Source organism: Alligator mississippiensis, chromosome 10 (assembly GCF_030867095.1).
Source record: "Alligator mississippiensis isolate rAllMis1 chromosome 10, rAllMis1, whole genome shotgun sequence".
Lineage (NCBI taxonomy): Eukaryota > Metazoa > Chordata > Crocodylia > Alligatoridae > Alligator > Alligator mississippiensis.
Genome location: NC_081833.1, coordinates 28,563,829 through 28,581,086, shown reverse-complemented (window position 1 = coordinate 28,581,086; position 17,258 = coordinate 28,563,829).

The following is a 17,258-nucleotide window of genomic DNA, read 5'->3' as shown; positions in this document are numbered from 1 at the left end:
CTCTGTTTGCTGCACTGCTTACCAAGAGATTGGTATTCAGCTCAGGGTTCTGCCACCTACAAAGGCTGAGAGGGAATGAATCAGGTCCCAGAGGAGGATGCGAGGTAAATTCCCAATGGTTGAAAAGAAGCAGAGTTTGTATATCTCACACTGGGCTTACAGAAGGCCAGGGTGGGATAATTCCTTACGTGACCTTAGCAGAGCCCAAGGAGTCCTATGGTATGACCATGTGGGCAGCCCTGTCTTTAAGAGGAACAGGTTCCAGTAGGCCATGCTTCATTCTGATCCAAGAGAACCAAACATTTACCAACTGGATCTACTTCTGATGCCAGAGGTCCTTGCATGGCCATCTCCCCAGCCAAGTCCTTCTCTTCCTTCTTCACTCTCCAGTGTGTCAACACGAGAGAACAAGCAGCATTTCTCAATGGGAGGATGAAATTTGGGCATCCATGTTGCTGGAAGGGACATGGGGCAGTAGTGTAACAACAGGTGGGCAAGTGGGGCACAAGCCCCAAGAACTGCTTAAACTCCCTCTTCAACTCCCCCCCCCCCATACACACACTTTGCACTGTCCCTACAGCAGCTCTGGCAGCTAGGACAAAGCATCAGCTGTTGGGTTGGCACTGGCACACAAACTGTATTTTCCAAGGGAAGTCACTGCTGTTGGAAGGAGGTGCTGATGCAGCCAGGACCCAGAAGATTAACTCTTTTGTCTTCTTTTTTCACTCCCAAATTTCAGCTTTTAAATTGCTGTTCTGCATACTTTTCTGAAGCATTAACCCCTGCAGGAGCAGTTTGCCTTGGGCACAAACTCTATCAGTGATGCCTCTGCAGGGGGAGGGACAAAATGCACTGAATTAGGTGTGTTTGCAATAATAAAATACAGCTTCAGAAAAGACCACAGTAAGGGGGCTTGGTTCACAAAGGCAATTTTACATCAGGTAGATAACAGTCCTATCCTATGGTTCTGGTGAGACTGGGTGGAACACTGCTCAGTGCAGGACACCAAATTATCAGAGAATTATGACACATCATAGAGCACTCAGAGAAGAGTGACAGAACTGACTGAGGGAAGGGACTGACATAGATTAAAAGAAGATGAATAAGGCAAGGGTGGCTCAGTGGTAGATTATAATAGAAATGAGAACAGCCTGCAAAACCCTCAAGGGAGAGAAGGAGATCAATGAATGGTACCAGGGAAGGGATGAGCTGAAGGAGAGTACAGGATGCTTATCTAGGGAGAGAGCCATATCAATGCTATGTGCTAAACCATGCAATTGTCCCCCCAAAGGGGTAATGAAAACCTTATGATTTAGGTGGCAGACTTCTTGAAAGGGCAAAGGGTAATTTTTAAAAAACCTGTTAGTATTTTTGTAAAGGTTCTTTTTACATAGTGAACACAAACCCATGCCAGTTTTAAAAGGCCCCACACTATACTGCTGCTACTTGAAGGTTTGTTTACAGCTCTTTGGTGTCTGTTCTCTGTGTTATGTTCAAGGGACAAATGTTAATGGCAGGAAAGAAATACTGCAGAAATACGGATCTCAATCTAATAGAGATGGAAATTTGCAAAAGCACATCTGAGATCCCAGATCTTCACACCGAAAATGTGGCTCTGCTTGTCCAGTTGCAGAACAGTCACAGAAGCTGCTCAGTTAAAAGAGATGCAGAATTGAACACTCGGCTCACAAAGAAGCTCCAGAGTGAGGATTAACTATGGATGTCATCTGAGGACTAATTTTAAATAAGCGGTGCAAGCAAGCCCCTACTTGAAGAAAAGAAAATGCCATCATACAAGTGATCAGCTCCCAGGGTTTTATACAAACTCCCTTGTATATAACATGCTGAGCTTGCTTCTGCACATGCAGGATAGACTGAGATCTAAATCCCAGGGCTGCATATTCATCAGCAGAATTTAGTGCTTTCTATTCCTTCTGAAAATACTCTTTTCCAGCAGAGGGAGCCAGAATACTGGTTTCTTGCCAGTGTTATGAGTGGCACTGACAACTAGAGAAATGAGATTGATTCACAAAAAATAAGAAGAAAGGAAATGTTATGACAAAATCATTAGAATAGTGAAGCACATTTTCTACAGCAATAAACATTGCCAAATGTTGGAATAGGGATTTGATCGGTGCCCTGGGGATTGCTGCAATGAGGATTTGATCAGTGCCCTATTATGATTCATAGCCCAAATAAAGGACTATTTGCCTTTAGACTAGCGCTTTACAAGAGGCTTAATTTTAAGGCATGTTGCTTAAATGTTGATCTAAGAGGGAGCCTCCTCCAGCTAATGCGGAGAAAAGAACGCTAAGCCTGCTTCTTAATGAACCATATTCATTTTCTTCTAATAATTCTCTAGCAGCTGAGCATGGTGAGGCTCCATCATTGGCATTTTAGATCAGGTAGCTGTTGCATGAGAAGATGGAGCTCAGTATCCAGCAACTCAGATCCACTGCCTTCCAGCCTGGCAACTCCAGACTCAAAATGTTACTGAAATCCTCATGGACCAGAAGCAGCCCCTCTTTCACTGGCAACCAAACATCAGGCAGAATGTAGACAGCAGTTAGTGAGCTGACAGACCTATACGCAGAACCATAACAATCAACTGATCACGTGGCTGCATAGGGACCAGCACATCAGTGGGCTCTAGTACAGACATAACTGATCTTAGACAGGCCACAGCATGTTGTTGCACAGCTGTAAGCCAATTAATACTCCTCCAAAGCTGTGTTGGCATGAACACTCCTGTTACCTCAGTGAGTGTGTCTACATGTGCATTCGATGTGGGAGCAGTTTACTCAGGAGTAAACTACTCAGGAGTAAACACTCCCAGGCAGGTATCTACACATGCAGGGAAGTGGGAGCAGATTTCTTACTAATGGCAGCAAACTGTTCCCACTTCCTGGGGCCCTACAATGGGCCCCGGCCACCACTAGGGGGAGCTCTGGTTCCCCCCCCTTGGGTGCTAGCTCAGGGGCTGGCAGGGAGCACTGGGTCAGGAGACAGCTATCTCCTGATTGGCGCCGGGACATTGAACCCTGTCCCCGGAGGCTGCCTGCTGCTGGGGGGCAATGTCCCCTGCCCCCCAGCAGCAGGGAGCCCATGGCCTTGGCTCCCCAATCAGGGGCAGGGGACTTGGAAAGAGCTGCAGGGGAGGGGCAAATCCCAGCCCCCTTCCCCAATCTGCTGGTGAGGCAGCTAGCAGCTAGCTCACTGCTAGATACCCCACCAGCAGATCAGGGTAGGGGGCTGGGAGCCACCCCACTCCTGCAGCTCATTCCCAGCCCCATGCCTCAGTAACCCTATTGAGGCATGGGGCTGGGACCTGCCCCTGACAGGGACAGTTCCAAGCCCCTGCACTGTGATCACAGGGTGGGGGGCTGGAGAGCCTGGTCCCTGCTCAGCTCTGCAGTCACAGACCTAGGTGGGGAACAGGCTCCCCAGCCTGTTCCCCACCCAGCACTATGATCATGAAGTTGAGCAGGAAACAGGCTCCCCAGACCTCACCAGCAGGGACCTCCTAGTGCCAGCTCCATGGTCATGGGGCTGACAATGAGAGATCCTCATCTCCCAGTGCCAGCTCTGCAACCATGAGGCCAGCACTGGGAAACAAGGATCTCCCAGCCCCCCACTCCATAATTGCAATGGTGAAGCAAGGGCTGGGAAATAAGGATCTCACAGCCCCCACTCCCCAATCACAATCTTGGAGCAAGGGGCTTGGAGATCCCTGCTGCCAGGGCAGGGGGACATAGTCCCCACCTGGGCTATGGTGGCAGACCCTGTCCCAGCAGCAGGCAGCTCCTGGGGCAGGGAGCAATCTCCTACCCCCTGGTGGCTGGCTGCCCAGGAACAGATTTGTGTCCAGTCAGGTATCTACACAAGCACTATTGAGCAGTAAGTAATCACAAGTAAATTTGCTACGTGCAGTTGCAGGTAGCAAATGTACTCATAATTACTGAGGTTTACTGCGCAGTAAGCATTTGCATGTGTACATGCACACACTTACTGCATAGTTAACTACTCTGCTGTGCAGTAAAGCATCTCATGTAGATGCACCCAGTGAGTCACTCACTAATGCAAGAAGAGTGTTTACCTGTGCATTTGACTTCTTCCCTGAAGGGAAATCATGTCTCTTCAAACTCAGATGGATGGAGGAAGCCAGGCTCACCTCTGCACCCAGTGCAATGGGATTCCAGATGGACTGGGAAAATGTAATATTACTAAGGCCATATGACCTTAGGAATTCAGATGAACCAGGAAAGCCAAATCTAGCTGAACCCAGGGTCCAAGAATCTCAGACCATCTCAGGACCTCAGCCCTCAGAGCTCAGCTGGACAGAGACTAGTGATTCTGCATTCAGCCAGACTGAGTTGAGCAAAGCACACACATGCCCTCAGTCCCAGAAAGACAGTGGGTCCTGGCATGGCACCTGCTATTATTCATATCCATGCAAAGTGAAACCAGCATGTCTCCATTTCAAATTGCCCTTGTATATATGATGGATGCCCAGGTGCCCAGGAGCCTCTCTAACCAGGCTTTCTGGATCGTGTCACTATGGTTTGTATATAAAGGAAAGAAGGAGTAGGGAGTGGAGTCGAGAAACATTTGAGGAGATGACAACTCAGTGACTTCCCAGTATTGGTACATGTCTCTGCTCCACAGGTCCGTGCATCTGCATTGTGGTATGGGAGAAATGGAAGAAAGAAGGAAGGAGGCTGTTGATCCCAAAACCTCAAGAGCCCCTTTTGGAATTGGTATCTATGGGCCCATGCCCAGAGCAGAAGAGTATTTACCGGTGATGAGAACTGGGATGGAATGTCAGTGCGTTCTGGGAAAGAAGAAATGTTAGGTGTTGTGGAAGGTAGAGAGAAAAAACATGTCCCTGGAGGATGTTGACAGGGAGGAGGAGGCCTGCTGTTAAACAAATGCACTGGAGGATGAAAAAAAGCCACTCCTACTTTTCCATTCCAGTAACATGATGACAGCAGTTAGGCAGAATGAGCAACTCAGGGGATGAGGAGTCTTCAACAGGTGTAAAGTAAATACAAGGCTAGGAACAGATGTTGTATTTGTCCTGGGACATATTGTGCCTGTGTTTGTCCCAAAACAGAAAAGTCCCAGGATTGGCAGGTACACATATCACCCTTCTGATCAGGGTTTAGTGAGCAGCTGAATGCACTGCTGTTTTTCTGCCACTGATTCAATGATTTAATCATGAGACCACTGCTCAGATGCAATTTGCAATGTCCTGGGACAAACTGTTAGCACTTCTTATCCCATGAACCTTTTTAGGGTTTGTCCCAGGGGAATGGACAAGGACATCTGAATGATTGCACTTAGTTCTGGGATAAAATGGTTTCTTCTGGAACAAATGCATTGTTTGTTTATAGCCCAAATAGTCTCATGATGAATCCAGCTTTTTGGAAGATTTTCTATCCCAGAAATTCCTCCAGCATTCCTAGAAGTTGGCAGCCCTACTGATAGACCTGCTATCTATTTTGGCTGATAGGCAACTGAAAGTATAAGGGGAATTTAGCTAAGAGAAGTGTATTAACATCAATACTTCACACCTACATGGCACTTTATCCGATAACCTAGAACTACTTTACCCAAGAGTCAGATGGAGAAACAGAATCAATTGACATTGGCTAATGACAACGTCATTAAAGTGGGTATCTATGTTAGGGCAACTTCACCAATTACTAGATAATCAGAAGTCCTGATCCAAAAGCCAATGGGAGCCCTAGTTTGGAGACAGTGGTCTAAATTTCAATGCCGTGCATGTGTGGCGGAGATGGAAATAGGATCCTGGACAATTGATTTCCAGAAGAATAAAAATGGAGCACAACATGGCCTCCCCTGGCAATGTAAATGTCACACTAAACTTTGCCTGCGCTACTCTGTTACAGTGCCAGGCAGCACTAAAATAAGACTACATCTGCTCTATAGGCATGTCATGAACTAAAATTATAGCTGCCTCGGCTTTTTGCTCCTTGGTTGCCCAAATTTATCCTGGATGTTATCAGCTTCACTAGATACAGGATAGGACATAGGATGGTACTATATGCTCCATGTCCTATATGCTCACACTAGATGGCATCACAGCTGTGAAGGTGACATTAGTTAACTGATTCTCTGGGTGGTGGACACATTCAGTTGAAGTCAATGGGAGCAGTCAGTACTTCTGAACACCTGCACTAGGCCTTGTGTTCCTTTCATCACCTACATTCACGCAGTGCAGACTTCTGCCTGTGTGCTCCAGCAGAACTTGGCTTAGAATCACAGAATCATAGGGCTGGAAGGGACCCCGAAGGATCGGCGGGTCCAGCCCCCAGCATGAGCAGGAAAGACACCTGAGGTCAGATGACCACAGCCAGGTGACCATCCAGTCTTCTCTTGAAGACCTCTAGGATAGATAATTGCACCACCTCTGCGGGGAACTTGTTCTATAGTCTGGACACCCTAGTTGTAAAGAAGTTTTTCCTAATGTTCAGCCTAAAACTATCTTGCAGGAGTTTGTGGTCATTGTTTCTAGTTTTCCCCCAGGGCACCCTGGTAAACAGTTGTTCACCGAGCCCCTGATGTACGCCTGATATAGCAGTAAGCCACAATCAGGTCCCCTCTCAACCTTCTTTTCTTTAGGCTGAAGAGTGTGAGATCCCTCAACCTCCCCTCATATGGCTTGCCATGCAAGTCCCTGATCATACAGGGCGGTTCTCTGGACCCTCTCGAGGTTTATCGCGCCCTTGTTGAAGTGCAGCACCCAGAACTGGATGCAGTACTCCAGCTGCAGCTGCACCAATGTTGAGTAAAGCGGGAGAATCACTTCTTTGGTTTTACTGAAGATGCATTGATTGATGCATGCCAGAGTTTTATTGGCCCTAGTGGCTACTGCCTCGCATTGCTGGCTCATATTCATGCTGGGGTTTATTGTTACCCCAGATCCCTTTCATTTGTAGTGCTGGTCAGATTAGTGATGCCCAGCCTGTAGGTATGCTGGGAGTTCTTCCTTCCCAGATGCAGCACTTTGCATTTCTCTACGTTGAACCTCATCTGGTTCCTTTCTGCCCAACATGCCAGCCTGTCTAGGTCTGCTTGTAACTGTAGCCTATCTGCGGGTGTGTCCACACAACCCCATATCTTGGTGTCGTCCGTGATCTTGGCCAATGGACTTTTCACCCCCTCATCCAGGTTGTTGATGAAGATATTGAACAACACTGGGCCAAGTACTGACCCTTGGGGTACACCAGTGCACACATCTCACCAGGGCGACACCGATCCATTCATTTGGACTCTCTGTGTCCTACCCCGGAACCAGTGTTGCACCCACTTGACGGTCCCACAGTTGAGCCCAATATCTTCCAGTTTTCTGATCAGTACCTTGTGGGATACCAGGTCAAAGGCTTTCTGGAAATTGAGGTATATGATGTCAACAGCTTTTCTCTTGTCCAGGTGACGAGTCACCTGATCATAGAAAGAAATGAGGTTGGTCAGACAAGACTTGCCCGCGATGTAGTCATGCTGGCTGTCATTCAGTATTGTGTCTTCTGCAAGTTTGTCACATATATCCTCTTTGATGAATGTTTCTAGGATTTTCCCTGGAATAGAAGTTAAGCTAATTGGCCTGTAGTTTCCCGGGTCTTCAAGCTTCCCCTTCTTGAAGATGGGCACAACATTGGCCCTCTTCCAGTCCTCTGGGGCTTCTCCAGAGGCCCACGATTTTTGAAAGACCTTTGCCAGGGGCTCTGCAATTACTTCGGCCAACTCTTGCAGCACTCTTGGGTAGAGTTAATCTGGTCCTGCTGATTTATTTATGTCTAATTTCTTTAACTGATCGTACACCATTTCTATGGCAATGGTAGGAATGGTATCAATTCTGCCCTGCTCATTCTGTGCCCTACCTGGCATGTTGTTCCCTCTGGTCTTGTGAAAGACCAAGGCAAAGTAGTCATTTAGGAGTTCCATTTTTTCCTGAGTGGTAGTGACCAGGTATCCTGAGGCATTGAGCAGCGGCCCCACACTCTCATTAGCTTTCCTTTTACTCCGTATGTAGCTAAAGAAAGACTTCTTGTTGTCCTTGATTCTTATAGTTTTAGTTCAGTTTCTTCCTTAGCTTGCCTAATCTGTTTTCTACAAGTGTGGGCCATTATCAAGTAGTCTTCCTTAGAGGCTGTCCCAAGCTTCCATGGTTTGTACGCCACTTTCTTTTTTCTGTAGGAGGGCTGCAACTTCCCTGTTTAGCCAAAAGGGTTTTTTGACCCTCTGCTACTTTTTCTCTGTAAGGGAATAGATTTTCTCTGAGCATTAAGGATTGTATCCTTAAGGAACAACCATTCTTCTCATGCTCCCTTTACCTGTGGTCCTTGGTCTCTCAGGGCATTCTCTACTAGTGACCTGAGCCTATTCAAATTTGTGTTTTTGAAGTCTAAGACTTTGAGCTTGGGATCTGTTTTGCCAGCCTTGTGACGGACCGTGAACGTAATGATTCCATGGTCACTATCACCTAGGCTGCCCTCTATGTTTAAGTTGGCCACCAGGTCATTCCCTTTGGCCAGGACCAGGTCAAGAACTGCATTGCCTCTATTTGGCCTGTGCACCTCCCGAGTCAAAAAAAGCTCTTCGATGCTGGTCAGGAAGGATCGTGATCGATCTGAGCTGGCTGAGCATTCCTCCCAGGAGATGTCTGGGTAGTTGAAGTCACCCATGACAGCCATATCCCATGCGCACACAGCTTCCATTAGCTCACGGGTGAATGCTAGATCAACTTCTTCCCCTTGGTTAGGCAGCCTGTAGTACACACCTACAGTCAGGTCTCTCTCGCCGCGCCTCCCCCAGAGCTTGACCCAGAGGGCTCCAAGCTGTTCTTCTTTGGGGCTGACATCAGCCTGTAGGGAGGTGTACTCTCCTTCAAATAGAGGGCAATACCCCCACCTCTCTTCCCTACCTGATCCTTTCTGTGAAGGATGTAGCCCTTTATGGCTATGCTCCAGTCATGAGAGGAGTCCCACCAGGTCTCTGTGATCCCTACTAGATCACAGTGCCCAGTGGAAAGCAGGAGGACTACTTCCTCCTGTTTGTTCTCCGTGTTTCTGGCATTGGTGTACAGGTACCTAAGTCCTTCTACTGAGGTCACTGGCTGCCTGTTTTGTTGAAGGGGAGCTGTTTTCTCAGCTCCCATAGGAGTGGCTTGCTTGGTTTCATTGTCGATGGAGCTTTCCTGTATATTGGTCCCTGGGTAGGCTCCATTTAGCATTTCTCCATCCCCCTGTGATCTTAGTTTAAAGCCCTATCTGAGAGACTAGCCATCCTGGCTGAGAAAAGGGACTTAGCTTTCCGCATGAGGTGGATGCCATCTCTCCCCAGGAGTCCTCTGTCCTTGAAGTGGGTGCCGTAGTTGTAAAAGCCGAAGCCTTCTTGGTGGCACCACCACTGGAGACACTGGTTCACCTCATCAATGCTTTCTTGCCTCCTTGGACTGTGGCCTGCAACAGGGAGCACAGAGAAAAAAACTACCTGAGCCCCTGATCCTTTAAGCCCAGCTCCCAGAGCCTTGTAGTCACTCATGACATGGTCTGGATTGCTCGTGGCCATGTCATTTGATCCCACATGGATAAGGAGCATGGGGTAGTAATCTGCGGGCTGGACAAGCTTGGGGATCCTCTCTGTGACATCATGGATCCGTGCCCCAGGGCGACATCAGACCTCCTGTGCTGTGGGATCTGGGTGGCAGATGTCTCCCTCTGTTCCTCTCAGCAGGGAGTCGCCTACTACGATTACCCAACATCTTCACCTCCAGTTGCTCTGTTGCCTTGCAACCTGCCTGGTGGTAGTTGTGGGTGCAGCCTCCATTGCTGCATTCTCCATTGCTGCAATCACTCCCAATGATGCCAGGGCTCCAAATCTGTTCCCCAGGCACACTGGAGAAGTTGTTCCAGCAATATGGGGTCTAATTCTGCATTATCTAGAACTAGAGGTGACTGTCTTCCATCCATCTGTGTCAGGTCCCTCTTGTGTTGCCATCCTGCCATTTGAGCAATCCTGCAAAGAATGGAAGTGCCCATCATTCTCATCCTCAATGGCTTTGATCCCACACAGCCTGCTAATCTCTGCCTGGAGTTCTCTCTCCTGCTTCTCCAGGGCCTCAATCCGGGCACATGTGGGACAGGTGAGGGGACTCCCGGCCATTCCACTGCCCCTGAGCCCCCGAGGACCCACCAGGAATCCCCTGCAGGCAGGGGGCCAGGACGCTGCCGACCCACCCAAAGGCTCCACCTGGGTGGAGGCCTCAGAGGAACCTCAGGTGGGAGGCAGCATCAGGGCAGGGCCTCTGGCTACACTCCGAGTCACCACCCCCATTAAGACTCCCTCATGTGCGCTCACCTAAAGACTCTGGAGACTCTGTCTGAAGCCATCGACTCCGACATGTGGAGTCTCAGGCCCGTCCTGCTCTCCCCCCTGTGCAAACTCCTGCACAAACTCCGGCGCATCCCTAAGGAGCACACCTGTTTGCAGCCTGTTCACGTGACTTGGGAGTGCAGCTCCTGCCTGGCGTAGCTAAAAAGGGGCAGGAGGGGAGGAAAACCCCTTCCTGATTCCCTACAGCTCACCTGGCTAGCCTGGCTTCTCCTCCCTCTTCCCCCCTGCCCTGCCTGGCTTAGCTTGATTCAATTGCCAGCTCCTTGCTCGCTGCTCCGCTCAGTGTGGTCGGGGGAGCCAAGGGCTCATGTGTGCTGACACACACATGTGCCTTCTTCGGCGTCCAAGCCCAACTGGTGGGGCTTGGTGCAATTTAAGTTGGCCGTACTCAAGCTGGCTCTTTCTTGCTCTTGTACTGTGCTCTGCAGCCTGTGGTCTCACACCAGGCTGATGTTTCTTCTCATGTATTTCCATAAGAACAATACTGTCAAGCTGTCACTTCAAAAGGTTTCTCTCAGCCACACAGGAATGATGCTCCCATATTCTCCTGAAAAAGGAAAAGGTGAGGAAAAGGAAATGGGAAAGCTAAGGCACCCGTTAAGTTGAGTGAGGGATTGTTTTGTTTAGTTTTGGGGTTTTTTCAGTTACAACCATGGGCCATTCAGCTAATGAGAATCCCCCCTTTCATTCAGTTTAAAACAAGGGTATTCTAGCTGCTGGAGTCTGCAGATTCCTTCTGTCCTGTACTGTCCCACTAAGAAGCAGTTTGCATGATGTATCTGTAATAGGATGTCCTGCCTCTTCACAAGCCATAGACCTGAGGCCAGCCAACCATATTCAATTACCAGACCCAGCTAGAAAGGGCTAGGTGATACCTAATGACCTGAGACAGCTCGGCTGGGGGAACAGTAGGCTGGAGGCTGACTCATGAAGTGGGCTCTGGAACCGAGGTGAAACTGAGACAGAAGAGAAAATAGAAGCAACTCCATCACAAGAGGAGTGGGCCTTTGTACATGCCACAAAATTGGCCTTTAAAGTGACTTAAATGCCCTTTTTCACCACTTTAATGGCATTGCTATTTGCACACTCGGTGGCATATTCTGCTTTAAATGACTTTGTATGTAGCAAGATAAAACACCTCTGAGGTGTTTTAGTTTACTACCTTATCAGGGCCTGTGTAGATGAAATGGGAACCCTAAATTGAAGCAGTGGGTTTTAAAAAACACCGCTTCAGTTTAGGGCTGATTAAACCCCCATGCACACACCCCGCTGATTTACTTGCCTCTCTGGTGGGTAGGAGGGGATGAGCTGCTGGCTGGCAGAGCAGTCCATGAGTTGTGGAGGGAGCTGGTACTTCCCTCCATGGCAGCAGTGCCCCCCCCCACCCCCAGGGGGCACCCACCCGCAGGCACCTGGCTCGGGCAGTCCCGGGGGGCACCACAACCACGGAGAGAAGCATTGGGCCCTCGTACAGCTCAGGCAGGCAAGCAGGCTCCGGTGGGGAGATCAGGCTTACCGCTTTTCTCATGCAGAACCTGCATTCCCAGGCTGCTGCCAGGCTGCCTGCAGGGCTTCCTGCAGAGCCGTGGAGCTGCACAGAGCCCGGTGCTTCATTCTGCGGCTGTAGGGGCAGCAAACTAAAACTCCTCAAAGGAGTTTTAGTTTGCTGTGCCCCAAGTTATTTAAGACACATTATGCCACCAAATTTCCTACAGCAGCTGGAATTAATGTGCAATACACTGCCGACACATGTAAACACCAACACCATTAAAGTAGTGCAAAAGCATTTAGCCTGCTTTAAAGTGTCATGTACACACACCTCTCATTTCGTCTACACATGACCTAAAGTGCAACAGTGCACAGGGCACTGGAAGCCAATGTGCTCGGGGCTGAGTAGGCTCTGCACAGCTCAGCGGCTATGGGACCCGGCAGCAGCATGTGCAGGCAGGCTCCACTGAAGGGGGAAAAGAAAAAAAGTGGCAGGCCTGATTTTTTTTTCTTCTCCCTGGAGCCTGCCTCCCTGAGCTGCGTGGGGGCCCGGTGCTTCCCTCCGTGGCTGCAGGGGAGGCCGGTGCATCCCTCCATGGCTGCAACACCCCCTCCCCCCCAGGACTGCCTGAGCCAGGTGCCAGCAGGTGGGTGCTCCCTGGGGCCCCCCACACAGCTCAGGGACCTTTTGGCTCATCTGCAGCTTGCACCACCCTCCCCCCACCCCCGCCGCGGAAGAGCTAAATACCCTTGTGTACATACCACAGGGGTTTAGTTCAGTTTAATTCTCCTTGAATTGAAGTGGTATTTTTAAAAACCTACCATTTCAATTTAGGGAGAATTAAACTGAATTACACCCCCGTGGCATGTACAAGCAGCCACTTCGGCTGAATTTTCCACAGGGCAACTGATTCTGCATGCCTCAGTACTACTAATGCTTTTCTTAGGGCCTAACTCCACAGAAGTGGCTGTAAATTTTAGAGGGGCCCTGCAGCAGCAGGTTCAGCTCTGTGAACTATGACTACTGAACCAAAAGTATCTAATGTAGGCACCCCGAAAAGAGGCCCCTTTGGATGAAGTCAGGAGCTGATCCTCTTTCACCTGGCTTTTCCAGAATACCTGTGTAGTGCCCCCATTATAGGAATAGGGCAGGATTTGTGCATCCACAAGATGAATCCTATTTCACTCAGGCCTCTCCCATGGGGGATAACAGGGATTTGCACATCTCTGCTAGGTGATTCAGAGTGCAGTTGTAGGGTTTGCAATAGCTCTATTTGACTCTTCACCCAGCAACCAAAGTGGAGTTCAGACACTGCTGAAGGAGAGGGGGTGAGAAGGAGGAACAGCTTCTCTGCGCACAGTTTTACAGCAAGGTCATCTCTTTTACTTCCCCACAAGTGCAACAGGAAAGAAGACCACACCCAGTATATTTTCTTGCAGAGATGCTCCTCATTCTTGTCCCAGAACACCTCAAGGATGCCCTCTTCCAAATAGCTGATGGGGTGACCATGGCTATATACTCTAGAGCTCTTTAAAAGGTTTCTTTCAACAGGGGTAGGGGTTGTCAGTTGTGTTAGTCTGAACCATGCAAAAGTTATGGCAGCATGACATTCAAGTTGGTTTTTAAAGATTTTTGGTTTAAGGACAACTATTCTGAGATCACTGATGAAATGTCCAGAGAGGTTAATGTGTTCTGCTTGTGTGAGCTTCTGGAACTGGCTTGTGGACTTCTGGACTGGATGTGGCTTGTGGAATTCCCCAGTCAATTCTGGAATTGATATGAATCAGTGCCTAGTCATTCTTTTATGTAGCAATTGTCCCATCTGACCAAAGCAGACAGCAATAGATGATGGAGCTAGTGGTATTCTTAGGTTGAAAGCTGGTAGCTGTAGTGGTCTGATGGTTTCTGATACAGGTTGGTGGCGATATGGCCATTACATAGTTTCACAATGGTGCCCCCAAAATAAATTTGCTTGGCAACGTAATCAAGGGTGAGTTTGATGAAACATGTTAAAGTTCTAGTGAGATTTCTCCAGAGATTCCTTCCCATGTGTCCCCGTGATGAATATGTCATTGATGTACCTCAGGTATAATGCGGGGGGGGGGGGGGGGGGGGGGGTGTTTGGATGAAGCAGCCTTCAGGATCTGTCATAATGTATTGGGATATTGTGGGGCCATACATGTGCTTCTGGCAGTTCTGTTTGCAGGTATAAGGAATCTCCAAATCTGAAATAGTTGTACGAGGACAAAAAAGGAGAGTTTGATGAACATGGGAATGACATCATGCCTCTCTGAGCCAGCCTCAGGTAATCTTTAAGGTGTCACCCTGCCCTAACTTCTTCCAGGGGGAAGAAACAGGGCTGTCTGTAGAAGACAGAATGAAATCACTACCTGCCTATCCTAATTGGCACCAGCTCTAGGTCCTCTTCTAACAGCTCCCAACATCTCACCTCCTGCAAGTCCCTATTCTGTAGCAGGAAAGACCCAAGAAGGAACATGCTAGATAGTGATGCTGGCAACTCTCCTACCCCTAGGCAGTGCAAAGGATAGTGATAAATCTCCCTACTTAAGCCTTCTCCCCTGAGAATTCAGTCTTGGTGAGAAGAAAATCTTATTGCAGAACAGACTTCCAAAGCAATCGGTAGCTTTACTCTTTCCAGATTTATGAAAAAGCCTGGCTGCATGGCACCCTCCATTCCTTCAGATATATTTGGCCAGCTCTTGGTCAATTTTCTATAGATAGGGGCAGGCCATAAGCAACTTCTGCTCCAACATATCAGGTGTAGCTGAGACTGGCCATTACAGGGGTAGCTTACCTTGCTTCGCTCGGTTCTTCATCCCCAAATTCCTTTTTTAATCCATGATTTGGGAAAGTTGGCCAACAGTCTTATATGGGATGAAGATGCACTATCTTGAAAATTTTGGGGAATGAGGATTCCACAATGTCCATTTTAACACTGGGTAAGGTCCTAAATAGACACACTACTGCTGGCATTTGTGGTACCAGGCACAAGACTTCTGTTTGCAAATCCTAGAGAAATCTGTGACAATAGCTTACAACATTGTTGAATCATTCCAGTCAACATTTTCAGTTACATCTGGAAAGGAAGGGAAACAAAATTAGTCATTCCATAGGAAGAATGAGAATACAGCTTGCTCAAGCCTGAAAGGACAAGGTTAACCATCTAAGCAAGGTGGCAGTACTGAAAAAGTTGATTAAGATGCACAGAAACTTGTTACTACACATGTTCCATCTTCTGCAAGGACCTGCTTGCTGTGGAACTGCACAGAAACTGCACTGGTTTTGAGGAGGCCACCTATAACTCCAGCAAACCACAAGATCACACAACATTGCTGGTGACAGATATGACCTAGGATGTTAGAACAGTGGAGTGTCCTAAGCATGTTGAAAAGGAGGAAATTCCTGCACTAAGCTTGGACTCTGGCAAGATGGAGAATTACAGACAAGGATTTGCCAGCAAACTCTGATTGCATTTATCAGCTGACCTGCCTGAGCTTCTGGTCTTACATCAAGCACTGTGGCAGCATGGAGCAGGAGAAAGCAAGCAAAGTCTTTGTGCCTTTGTTCCTTGGTAAACATTTTGGAGCTGCAGACTGAGTTTGTCTGTGTGGTTCTATAAGGAGTTAATTCAGCCTGTTGGCTATGTTTTTTTCAAGACCATGGCTATAATCACTATATGATGTTACCTGTTGGAAGTGCACTCAGAGTCTGAGTCATGAGTGCTACCATCTTTGGTGCATAGGTGATGGGGTTAACAATCTACAGCACAGTGCCACTGGCATAAACTGCAAAGATGCTTCCTGTGCTCAGCAGCACCAGCTTTAAGGGTACATGAGGATGGCAGCTACTCACCCTAGTGTGAAGTTAGGGGCACCAGAAAGTAAAAATAGCAAATGCAATTTAATATTCACTGGCATTAATTATTTAAAACTGGCAAAATGGCAATTCTGCATAACTTGATGTTGGACTGCAGCAAACAATAAGCAGAGATTTCTATTTGGATGGCAGCATAGAGAACTCCTGACTACTCTAGAAGACAGTCTCAGATCAGTACTAGTGCTCACAAGCACTGGACCTGGTCGGACAGTAACCTTTGCTTTTGTCAGTTTCCAATCTGTAGGCCACGGCAAAAGTTACTGTAGAACAGGAGCAGCCTTTGCCAGAACTGCACCACTATTCTATTAAGTATAGTGCTGCAAGCCTAAAACAGCCTGCATGACCTTAATACGGTGGTTCCCAACCTTTTTAGACTGCAAACCGGCAAACTGTGAACTGGAAGTGTCCATGGACCAGCATACTGCAGACCAGAAGTGTATAAAGTGTATATACTCAGTATAAAAAAGGGTTGACTGCTCGTCCGCAGTATGCTGGTCACTTCCAGACTTCCAGTCCGGCAGCCAACCCTCCTGCGAACCGGCAGCCAACCCTTCGTGGCCCGGTACTGGGCCACAGCCTGGGGTTTGGGAACCTCTGCCTTAATGGGACCAAGATGAGTCACTTTATGTATGCTGAGTCAGCTGCTGTTTCTCTGGGGTGGTGGGGAGGGAGTAGTGTCTGATGCTTCTTGTGTCTTCTCAAGGCAGCATCAGAATGTCTACATTTAGTAACCACTGATACATCACTGTGTGGAACTGCACTGTTTTGTGCCAACTCACTTCCTGGATTCACTCATTGTCCGCGGTTTCTTGGAGTAGAAACAAGCTCCTTTACTGAGTTCTTTTTGATGTAGTACCTGAAGCACATGCATTCTCTGCCCATTCCTCCACAGCTGCAGAGTGCAGTCTGTCACTAACAACTCTAATTCAATTACAGATCCTTCAGACAGTTTAGTGAGGCTCTGAACTGATTCAGAGAGTTGGAATTTAGCACAAACTGGATTTGCTTTCACACTGTGGCTGTTTTCTACCTATGGAAGTAAATTCTTAGTGCATTAACATTCTGCTCTTTGAAAGGCCATATATTAAAGAAGATATTACTCTTTGTTTCCCTTACCATTCCAAACAAGGAAACAGCTGCATTATACTTTTTTGGAGGGTACCCATGCTGTATGGACAAGGAACTAGCACCTCACCAAGTAATCCAATAGTATCTATAATAATTACTATTAATAACAGTAATACTATACAGTGCCCAGGCTTTTTAAGTCTTGTTTTTTCTGGTGTCTCTGTCTCTGCAGTCTGTGCACAGAAACCAGTAAAATTCTGTGCTGCAGCTTGATTCGATTTCTGACAGTCTGTAACATTTTTTATCTGGTTTACAAGTGATGGACAGATGCGGCATTCTGCTAAATCCTTACCCTCCCAGGAGCTCATTATGATTCCTGAAATAA